This window comes from Lonchura striata, chromosome 1 (assembly GCF_046129695.1).
Source record: "Lonchura striata isolate bLonStr1 chromosome 1, bLonStr1.mat, whole genome shotgun sequence".
NCBI classification, from domain to species: Eukaryota; Metazoa; Chordata; class Aves; order Passeriformes; family Estrildidae; genus Lonchura; species Lonchura striata.
In genome coordinates, this window is record NC_134603.1 from 95,204,725 (window position 1) to 95,217,045 (window position 12,321).

The 12,321-nt window shown below is 39.5% G+C and overlaps 1 long non-coding RNA gene across 1 annotated transcript in view; it reads right to left on the bottom strand.

The window, feature by feature from the left end:
- Window positions 1-12,321, bottom strand: part of LOC116183305 (uncharacterized) — a 49,547-nt gene that overhangs the window by 3,766 nt on the left and 33,460 nt on the right. Inside the window, exon 3 of the long non-coding RNA XR_004147905.1 lies at window positions 11,186-11,306. This is a non-coding gene — a long non-coding RNA (uncharacterized LOC116183305). The remainder of the gene's footprint in view (window positions 1-11,185; window positions 11,307-12,321) is intronic.

Sequence of the window (12,321 nt, forward strand, 5' to 3'; positions counted from 1 at the left end):
GACAAACAACAAAACCCCAAAATAAAACCCCACAACAAACGAACCAAACAAAAAATCCCACCCTGCTTATTTTGTTACTTCACTAAATTGGAAGAAATGTTTGATGCTTGACTTAAAGGTCTCCAAATGTCACTTATAGATAAAACCCCAAAATAGGATCTTGAAAACTCAGAAATAGAAGACACATTTTGTTTTTTCAAATTTATTTCATCATCCAGTTTTATCTCCATTCTAGAACATTAATAAATTAAAATATTTGGGTAATCCTAAAGATGTGTGCCTGTAGGTAAAAACAGACTCCATCTTCAATTCCCTCTTCCTTCAAATAACTTATCAGACACAGATCAGCACCTTAATTGTATATTTATTTTTAAACATTTCCTTATGCCTGAATTCTGGGAACAAAACATAATTCCCAAAAGACTTCAGTAGTTGCACTTAATGTATCAGGAAGAAAAACAAACAGGATCATGCCAACCTTTAATTTTTGCACACACAGTAAAAATCACCATAAACCAAAACAATTAGGCATGAAGAGAAAAGAATTCTGAAGACTTGAAATATTGTCAAGAGATCAGTGAATTTTTTTGATCAAAACTTGAAATTTGCAACAGGTACTCATGCCCAAGCATGTTCATCTCCAAGAAAGGAGGTAACAGTGACATACTAATCCTGTCTGCTGTGGAATGACATTCCTGCAGAAATCTGGGGAGGCAAAGCACAATGCTAGTGCCAATGGCATATCCAGACATAGCTGGAATTTTCCTAGAGAGGGCAGGGGGGCTGTTTCTCTTTCCCTCCACACACATTATGTAGCTATTGAACTCTGCAAGACTTGCAAAGAACACACTTTATATTATCTTTTCATTTCCATGGCATCTGTACATTTAAAGTTTCATGCCTCATTGTGTCTGCATGTGACCATCTTGTACATGTATTTAAATTGCTTCTCTTCCCTCTGATCTTGAAAAACAGAAGCAACATTGAATTCTTTTTCCATTATATATTTTTACAAAAGAACTACTGTAAAAATTAATCAAAGATATGCTGCTTTTTATTGTTATTTTTTTAATTTTTGGGGTTACTTTTCCTCATATTGCAGTGGTTTTGAAATTGAAACGTTGCACTGCTGAGAAAGTGCCATGAAAATATAACCCACTACATTCCAGGAAAATAAATAAGCAAGGCCACCCAAATTTTCAATTAGTGCTAGTGCAGTATGCAGGAAATGGCTGGAGAACCGTCAAAGGCAGCCTTAGGCTGGGTCGTGGATACGGAACAGTGACAGGAAGGTTTGAAGCAGGAATACAGGCTCAGTGTGAAGATGGCTCTTCTCCAAGGAAAACTGCATACTAATAGGTTAATACTGATTTCCTGAAACATACAGCCTGGGTATTACATGCTGGAATTTACATTCTGACAAAGGCAATTGCTGAGCCTCAAGACTTTGCTTTTTTGGTGATGAAATAACACTAGAAAGTTCAAACTGCATTATATATTTCATGTTTTAAGCTTATCAAACATTCAAAGTACAAACTGTGCACATATTTTTAAGCCACCTGAAATAGCAACAGCCTCACTAGTTTGGGAAACTAGTATGAGAAACGTTACATTTCAACAGGTCAAGTTTGTTTGGAATAATCCCAGCAAAAGATACTGACCAAGGTGGAGTAATGCCACTTTTAGAATTAACCTGCCTGGAATCCAGAATTACTGCCCAATCAAGCAGATATACACAGTACCAGGAATCAAACACTTCTGCTTTAGCACAGCCTTTGTAGACAAAGTGGTACTTGGAAGGTATCTGAAGACTGAGTTGGACAATGCACTTCAGAACATTGAAAAACTGAAAATCAGAAATGAAGACACTACCTCTCTTTCTGTAAGTCAGAGGAAGGGCTCCCATTGATGACAGAAGATGCTGTGCCAGACCTTCATCCTGAAAGTAAGTGCCTAAAACAAGGACAACATTAATAAAGCAGAGAAACTTAATGAGAAAGACCAGCCCAGCTAAAGAACCCAGCCAACCTTTCCCTATAAGTGTCCTCCTATTCCACTCTCTCCAACTGATGTTGCAAGTGTTAGCTGAGGGTGGCACTGCAGCATCACAGGAGACCCTCATCCCCTCAGCCAGAACCGTGTTCTACCTCTGCTGTCTTTATGGAAGGTGGCTGGCACAGGAGCAAAAAAACACCAGTGGAAGAGAAGAAGAGACAGCGGGTTTTTCACCGGCATCTGCGGGGCTTAGATTTTCTTTTGATCCATCTTAATATCAGCAGGTGTGTTTTTACCATTATACTACTGCAGGCATGATGCCATGTCACAGCGAGCAGCCAGCGGTGCCCAGCTGTGCTGCCCGGACCCCGGGCACCCACTTAATTCACAGGCTGTGCCTCCATATTTATGTATGAGGTACACACCGTTTTCATTGTCTTTCAGTGCCCAGAGAACTGGAAGCCATCCTGCAAGTCTTTTTAACAGTTTTAATTGCACTAAAGTCACTGGGAAATCTGCCCAGATAGAGCTTGGAAAAACTGGGCCATGAAAGGAGGCCCATTATAATTATTTGCAGTAGGAGGCAGAAAAAGTCCCTGCCTCTCCCTAGGAAATGTTCTGTGGGATTGAATTTGCTGAAAACTACTTGGGGTCCATTGAGTGATGCACTTTCCACTTCTTCTCAGGGAAGCTGTTTTAAATAAGCTGTATAAAAATTTTAATCAGCACATGGTATTTTAAGATCTGAGTACCATCCCTACCCTGGAACCTTTTCAGTTTAAAGTCCGTAATTGTGTCTGTTGCCTATGAAGGAGAAATTAACAGAGCAGGGGAGGAAATGGAGGGAATTTGGGGAGTTTGTGTTTGTGTTCACACATAATGATACATTGTTTGGTCATATGTGATAATTATTTAATCAAATGGAATTTGCCCTGTGGTGCTTTACATGACACTGCTGCCAATCACCCCAAAGCAAATAAATCTTTCAGGTGCTGAAGGGAGTGTTTACTCGCCTGTCTTCTGGAGAGCTGCATGCTGTGAATGCCGAATGGCACATCTAACACTGCTGAAGTGATCCCTGGGCAGCTATGTGGAATGGACATCAGCTCAGGGCAGACTTTATGCATTCTGGGGAGTCTAGACAACTTTTACAGAAACTTGGATATCTGTGTAAGGCTGGATATATTGTCAATAATTGCCCTTGACAAGATACTCTGCTGAACAGAGGACACAGATTTAATGAAAAGGTACTTCGCTATAGGAGAAAGCGCCTCATTTTTTTTTTTCCCACATGAACACTCGATCCACGATAAATGTTTATAAAGTTCCCCTTCACCAAGTTTCTTAACTGCTGAAGAATAAATATTTAAAGAATCACAAATGCTATAATCAAAACCACGTAAGATGCTATAAGAGTGTCCCCTTTTGTACAAAAAAACAAAGGAGCTCAAGCTTGCGTAAAACTCCATTGCCTGGTTTGAAAACTGATACACTATACAATACAGCATGTATTATCTTTGTGCAGTATTTTTATAACAATACCTTAAATGCCATTGGCTTAATTCTTACCATATTACTATAACAAATCTATGGAAGCTCTGCAGAAGACCAATGGAGAGGAGGCTTGGGGGTCGCATCTGCAGGATCTTTAGTCTCTGTTTGGTGAAGTCCTGGGGATGAGACCCATGTTTGAGATTAAGGACATGCCTAAGTGCCTCGCTGGATGGGAACTTACAGGACTGAGCCCTTTGCTGGCACTCAGGACAGAAACTTTCAACAGTGAACAAATTCCTTACATGGAACAAGTTATTAATAAAAATAAATTAAAAAAAAAAAACCAAAACAAAACAAAAAAACAACACAAAAAGCCCAAAAACCACATTTCCTAGTTTTAATAGGTAACTTACACCAGTAACGCCCTGAGAAGAAGGGGAGCACCTGATGAAATCTACCAGCTGGTTTCAGAATATAATTATATACATAAAGTTGAACAACAAGACTTTTAGTTAAGTCATTTGGGTAAAAATCCTGGTTCCATGGAGCAAAATGGGATAAATTTCCATTTTTGACATGGGGCCAGCATTTTGTACATCAAGATAGTCATCCAAAAATTTACACTAATTTGGAGGTATTGTAACCAAACATTTTTTTCCAGGTAGAACTTTCTTAATTATTTGTCTTTGTCCCTTTTCTGTCCATTCTGTCCTACAAGTATTGGAAAAAAAAAAAAAAAAAAAAGAAGAAAGGGAAGAAAAGCTCTTCTATTTAGGAAGGCAGGAAAATCTAAAGGAATTATAACCACAATACCTCAGAACTCCTGGATATCAAAGGTACTTTCCTGCTTTCCTGTCCAGACCACCATACAATTGCTCTGAATGGGGGGGAAAAAAAAAAGATAAAAAAAGAATATAATAAAAGGTGAGGGGACTGTCCTGGAGACATTCCTGTGCTCTGGCAGTCACCTGGCTGCCCACATGCTCCTGCAGCACTAGTGCAGCAGATGCACAACCAGCACTGAGCATCTCAGCTGCAGATTTTGGGCCACAGTGCCCTGCATATACCTGCACTGAAATCCTAGCCCACTGCCAGGCTGCTTGCAAACCAGCACTGACTTTGGCAGAAGCAGAGAATGATCAGAAGCAGTTTTCACCTTTGTGTTCTGTATGTTTTTAGTAATTATCTGTGCATTTATGTGGAACATTTCTATACAAGTTCTCTTTACTTCACCAAGAAGCATACCTATGTATTTGAGCCTGGGGAGAAAGAGAAACCTCTTGTTGAGGTTGACGTTTTATTATTTTTGTTTTCCTTTAAGTCTCCCAGCATAAAATCTAAATTGAGAAAATAAAAATTTGAGAGTGGGGTCTGACTTTCCATTTATGGTAAACCTAATTTTCACAATAGCCATCAAGAATGAAATAATTTTACCTTATTTTTCAATAGTAAAGAGCTGTGGACTAATTTCAAATCCAGTGCAGGAGCTGAAGATCTAGTAGGAGAAATAGATGAAAAACTAACAGACAGGTTTTGTAGGTTTTGTTTGTGAAATCACTAATGAAAGCACAGCCCCTTTGCTGAATTTACCTACTTCGTTGCTTTTAGATATATCACTATGCCTTTCTCCTCTCTCAAGATAAATCACCATAGCAAAAGATCTCTATAAAAAAAAAAGAATTGTGGTAAAAGAAAGAGGAGGAATTAGGCAAGTATTCTTCTGCAAATTATAAGAACTTCTCATGAACATAACTATTGTTTATTTGATTTACATTCTGTTTAAGCTTTCTGGTTTTCAAAGACCACCAGAGGGAGCCCAAAACCTCTCATAAATATAAATTAAGGCGTGTTGGAGTCAGCAATGAAAAAATTGGAGTAAGAATTAAGCTGTCTTTGAGTTTCAAAGGAATACACTAATTGCTCATTCACCAAGATCCACATAGATGCAAAAGTTCTGGACAGTGATGGATGAATCACATAAAACTATTTTAGAAGAATATTTTAAATTTAGTCCTGACAATTAAGAATGCAACCCAGAATAGTCTGAGCATGCCAAAAGACACACATTAGAGGTGAGGATGAAATTATGTAGGCGGCCATATACCATACAATACATAATCACTTAGGAATATACTTTTGAGCTCCACTGCTGCATCTGTTTAACACTATCGGGTGCGAAAACCGTAAATGAAATTATTTATGAGATGGAGTCAGGGCTGCTTCTCATGACTGCCACTGTTTACTTCCTTGTAAGTGCTGATGGCTAAGGTAATCCCTAGGGAAAAGCTGATTCTTTGGGTAAGAGTGTGAGGAGCACAGTGTCATGATTGCATGACTATCACAGAGAAGCACTTCAAAACCTAGACTGACATATTGTATGGCTTGCAACTGATTTGGCTTTTCATCAGCTAGTCACTGATTGACCCAGCTAAGCATTAGCTTGACTAGAAAACAAAATAAATAAGGAACTATGTGGATGGTACAAGTGGACTTACTGGACCACTCTTAGCACAGAAAGCTAAAAATGTCAAGCATAAGTTGTGATTTCTTGCTACAGGTACCTTATATGAAGGTTCTTCCAGAAGGTTGAAAAGCATCTGACTAAAACAAAAGTAGACCCCTTTCCAGGTCAGTATTTTCAGGATACACGTCCCAGTTTTATAGATATTGAAAAAAAAATAAAAATTCAATTTGCAGAAAAGCCTAAGAAGAAGATGGACAAAGGATAAGATCTGATAGCAGGACCTGACATATGAAAACACTGTTTCTTTGAATAGCCAAGTGAAATTAATGAAGATTAGATGAGCTCCATTTGCTGTAGCCAAGAACTGATTATTTACCTTTATTAGCTCTCAGGGAATGCTCTACAACACACTCCTTTTTATTTTTGGCATAGAAGGAAAAACATCTTTGAGCACCCTGGTCTAATGGAAGGTGTCCCTGTCCATGGCAGCAGTGTTGAGACTAGATGATCTTTAAGGTCCTTTTCAAGTCAAACCATGCTGCGATTCTGTGATAATATATACTTCTTTCCCTTGATGAATTGTCACAGGTTTTAATTGCAACATTTTTCAAACCAAACTTCAACCCTGGTTCTGGAGGTGCACATGAATATAATTGCCCACAGCTTTTACAGATGTAGCTATGGAGCATAATTTTCATATATTACAGCAAATCTTTCCACTTGTTTCACTCCTGTGACCTCGGCAATGGAGGAAATAGTTCTTTCCCAGTTTTAGCTCTGTAGTGCTCTGGGGAAGAAGTTGCTTTAAACAACTCAAGAAGTGCTTGACTAATATGCAGTTCTGTTTACATGCATATTACAAATAGACTGGTCAATGCCATAAAGCAAAAGCCAGTAAAACTTGGATTTATAATATTCCTGCAGCGCACATCTTGACTACACCAGTGAGTTCTGTGACACTACTGATCTCAACAAAAAAAGGGTCTAATTCAAAAAGGGTCTAAAATGAGCACTCTATCTGATCCTACCTTACTTGGTCCATAGGATAACTCATTAAAGATGCTTAAATAAATAATAAATAAAAGGAACAAAAGGTAACATCATGTTATCTCTGGTTCACTTCCTTTAGGAGACACAGGACAGAATTGCAGCCAGTTTATTATTTGAGTACTCTGCAGATGAAGGATCAAGTAGAGATCAGTTAATTAAAAAAAAAAAAGAGGATATTATTAGAACATCATCATTAAAGGGGGAAATTGTTTGAAAGCCAGGAAATTCCTTGTTTAGTGTTCACAAAGACCTGACCGCTTGAGCTTCCTCATTAGGAGAGAAAACTTACTCTACCAGAGGGCACACAGATTACAAGGTGCAGAAGAGGATGAAGGAAAAATGCTCATTCTTGCATCAGGTAGAAAAGGGCATCAGTGGAGACTAAGTCCACCCTGACAAAGCTTTCTGCAAGGGACCAGTGCAAAACCCCCAAACGTGCTCTTACTGCTTTAATGTGACAAAAGATAGGTATTTGCAAAATAGAAAACTAGGGCAAAAATCTCATGTTTTTCATGCAAATTGCAGACACCCTTCCTCCCCTCGGACCATCCCCAGAAAGGCTGCATCCAGGAATGCCACAACAGGTGGTGGTGTGCCCTTGAAGGTGGGGAAGGCAGGGTGGCCACCCCAGGGTGAGCATGCAGGGGTTGCAGGCACAGTGGTTGGCACCTTGCAGGGCCCAACAGTGCTCTGCTGACTGGGACAGCAGCTGGAGTCACCTCTAAGGTACAGGCATAGTGCAGCCAGGCACGCTGGTGAGCCTGAAAGCCGGCTGTGGTGGAATGCATTAAAAATCCCGTGCCCAAGAGGCAAGTATAGGACTGTAGCTGTTCCTGAAACTCGGCTTCCCCAGCTTTAGGCTCCTTCCTCACCCCCATTCCCACGACTCGGCACAGTTGGGGATCTCTTCTGCTGCCTCGGCCAGCTGTCACTCCCTGGCCATCTCTCTTTGAGCCCATGAGTCACTTCCTCTCCTCAGATCCCACCTTTCAAAACTTCCTTTTTCCTTTTCGGGGGTATGTGTCTGAAAGCCTTTTCTGAAAGAGGGCATTGGGCTTACCATGGACAAAAGCACTTCTGGGAAGCAGCATGTTCTCCTGTCTAAGGACACATAGACACAAGACCTTACAGTCACATTCCTGTGGTCCCCATGGTGCTGGCATGCACAGCTCCACACTGACCTCCTCCAGTTCTCTGCCCTGACACACTTCAGCTGTGGGGACTGGAAGAGGGCTTCTTGCCCCATATTTTGCCTGCAGGTGTGCATAGACAGAGGGAAGAGGAGAGAAAGGAGAGGCCCAGCTCATCCCAATTTCCTTTGCTGGCACCAGCTGCTGCCTCTTGTTCACAGAGCAGCAGGCCTGGTGTTCACTCATAGCTGGAGAGAAGCAAGAAAGTAAACCAAAAATCCTTTAACTTAAAAAATGGAGTTCCTTTCTTTTATCCTTTTTTTTTTTTTTTTTTTTTTTTTTTTTTTTTTTTAATCTGTTGTGAATTCAGTTTTTCTCTACAGCTATGAAGGTTAGAGATCTGTTTCTTGGAGAGCAACAGTGAACCCTCCTAAAATTAGTGACAGTGTCAGAAACTCCTCTAGCAAGCCAGTAGTGCCATACCCTGGGAAGCTCCCAGGTCTTCATGATACCCCCCTTGTGTGGGATGCAGAGTTTATGTGTTCCTACCCCTCATAGGCAATGGGTACCAGGAAATTTAAAGGGATGTGGGTGGAGAGGTGTGTGGGGGAGACCTGTCAGGGTTTGTGTGGTGGTTCAGGCACAACTTGTTGCCTTGGAGATTTCTGTGCTACCAGCAAGGTAATCTTATTGGCTAACAACTTAACCTGCAGGTACAAAGGCCAAATTCTGCCTGCACTTAGAAATTCAGAATGAAGCCATTAGTTTACTATCCTATTTTTCACTGTATTTTCAGGATTATACTTTTGAATGAGAGTGTTTTGACTTCTTTAGGCTTCAAACTATTTGAAAAGATGGTGTTTTTTTTCTCCAGGACCTCTGAGGCCTGATGTTTTGCCTACCTGTAAGGCTGTTATTGCTTCTTTGCCATGTGGTAAAGAACCTATTAGGACAGGAAACATAAATTTTGCATAAAAAGATTAATAAATTGCCATAAAGTCAAAATAGGAACACACTCCCTTTCAACAACACTTCTAAAATGTTTTTTATGTTCACAGGATTTTTAAAAGACAAAACCCACAAAACTCATCTTAGCCCAAAGTCTAAATAAAAATATATTTTTCAGATGCAACTTTTTTCCAACACAGTGTTGCTGTAAATTTCTTATCAAGAAGTAACAAAGAAATGGATTTCTCTTTTCAGATCAAGAGAGAAGCTTTGGTAATGGCTGTATTCATTCATCTTTCCATTCCAAACATCATCCATCATGCCTTACATCCCTTACACCGGACTGCAGAAAACATACCACAAATTCTACTTGGAATAGCAATGCATCTTGGACAAAGCTGACTAAATTCAAAATTAAGTTTTCAACAACTGCATGTTAAAAAGAAAATCAGTGAAAGAAAAACAGCGAGCTCTACTGAACAAACATCCCACAGTTAAAAAAAATATGTTTTGATTGATGAAGGAAAAAGCCATGACATTTTAGGTGGCTTAAAAGAAATTTCAAGGATCGTATTAAAAAGAAAGTTGGCATTCTATTAAAATAGAGTTATCCCAAGAGATAACTGGAATATACTGGGAAACAAGGACATAGTCTGGCTTTTACCATTTCTCAAAGCAGTTCATTAAAGTTTCTTTTCTTCATCTCATGTCCCCAGTTGAGGGAGTTTACATTCAAGATCATCAACTTTCTTGGTTGTGAAGCAGCTCTAATCCACTTACTTGATCCTCCTGCAATCAATTAAAGCCATGCTAATCCTGTGCTGGCCATGTACAACGTGGAAAACTAAATGTATCACATTATCTACAAGAAAAGTATTCAGGAATCTAGATCTGAATCCAAGACACTTTTACCTCTACAGAAAGGTCAGGATGAAATACGCTATAAGATTTATGGTATCTACAAAAACAGCAAGGTAAGCTCTAAGGAGAAGCAATATCTTTCATCAGATCAACTGGTCCAGCTGCAAAAAGCAGACAACATTTCAGGTACAACTACGGGCAACATCAGAATTTTACTTTAGATTAGCCCTGCAGGGAAAAAAAATTCCTTTAGCATTGGAAATTTACACAAATAACCCTTAATAAGGCAATTTTACAAAAACTCTTTATGAAAAACATTTTTGTGGTGTAATTAGAAATAAATTTTCAACTCTTATTTTTATTAGAGCAACCCATAGGAATTTGTATGCTAGAACTAATAATGCTGATGCCTTTATCAAAATTTATTGTATTTGTAGGATTGGAAGCCTCTGTCCAGTCTCACAGATTTTTAAACTGAGTACATTGATTCCAGAGGGTTGATGGTACTTTTCCAATGACTTAATTTCTATTCTTACAGACAGTATGAATCACATACTTTCATGAGAAAGTGTAGGTCAATGGAATTACTATGGAAAATGCAACTTCCTTTTGACTGAACTTGCCAAACGAATGTCTTCACTTACAGTACATGAATGCTACTCTAAGGGCATCTTTGCAAAGCAGTACCTCTTTGACAGAAGCAACCTGCTGCTATTCTTTCTTGTATGTGCCTGAGCTTGTTTATCTACTTCCAGTCCTTTATGCAGGCAACAAGACAGCACAAGTGTTGCCATGGGAATATGATGCTTGTGTATGTCATCCTCCCTGAATTTTGTCCTGAATTTCCACTACTGTACATTTTGGGTGGGATTCTTGATTATTTGCGCAATTGTAGTTGCCTACTCCTGGACAAGGCCATAACAAGTTCCTCCTCTGTGTATATTAGCTACCATTGCTGTACTGTATCCTATTTTATTTCTCTTTTACATATAGAAAGAGGAGTGCAGTGTAAATTTATGGAGACAAAAAAAAATAGAAGCCATATAAACACTGAGCAGCTCAATGCAATGGTATTGTTTGGTTCACAGACAGCCTCTCCAGCACAAAGGAAATGAGGTGTGCCCACACTGAAAAGAAACAGATCCCTTCTGCGTGGCCAGGGCCCTAAGGATTCTGCCTGTGAGGCTGCTGGTGCTCATGCCTTGGGCCCTGGAAGAAAATTGCTGGGACCTTCTTGTCTTACCTCCTTCCTGGGCAAGTGCAGCTTCCTCCTCTCTGGGTGGTCTTTCCAGCAATGGAGGTCTTGTCCTTCTGCGCTGGTGTGACCCAGGAGTGAACTCAGCTCATTAAATGTACTTGCTTTTCTTTTGAAAAAGAAAAGGGTAGAAATAGATAGATCCAAGTTATGACAATAATGCATTTATATGAAAAAAATAAAGACAGTGCACTTGTTGTTGTAGAAATCAACAGCATTTCACCTCTGTGATACTTCTTTTTTGAGAAACTGTGCCTGTCAGATCAAGCATTTCAAGACACGTCATTTCCAGAAGAGAGGAGTTAGACACACTCTTGATCGTGTGCTTCTGTTTATTCTGCGTAAGGGATCTAGGACACCTGTGTTAGTTTTAAAGCTACTACATGTACAGCACTTGACTGCTATATTTTGGCAAGTCCCAGCTGTTATTTCACATGTGTGAACTAAGAAAATACCCAAGGTAAACACAGACTTAGAAGAAGTACCAAAAACATTTACAATAAAGTGCAAGTATAGCCCAGTATGTTAACCTGCTAATATATACAGTGTGCTGGCCCTGATCTATTTCCCTTTAGAGAGGCAAAGGAAAAGAGATGTAACAAAGCCTGTATGAAGCACCACAACAAGTTACCAGTTTTTTCTCCTAAGGTAGCACCACCACCCTGAATTGCTTTTCTCTTACTTCTCTTTCCTCACAGTTATTACCAGTCAAGCTTACCCAAATGCAGGCAATGCAGAATAGAAACATTTTTTTCTGTTAATTTTGCACATCTGACAGAATTTAATTTAAAAATCAGTTTAAATCCAGATTACTTACATGTGTGCACATGCTCACACTCCCCCTCTACATACACAATGTTAAAAGGACATTACAGATGATAATTTATTTTGCTCTGCTCTTGCTGCATTTCATAATATCCCTTCTCTCTTGAAATACTGCCAGAGAAGATTGTCTTTAATAGACTTCAATGGTGTCAAAAGAAACTCAGGAAATGAGGACTGAGGTGAACCTAAGGTCCACTGTGTACCACCAGGAGTCTGATTATACACACCGCTTTGTACAGGAGGCAAAGATCTGCACCCCTGATGTCTTGCCTTCAAAATCCAGTATTCTGTCCACTTTC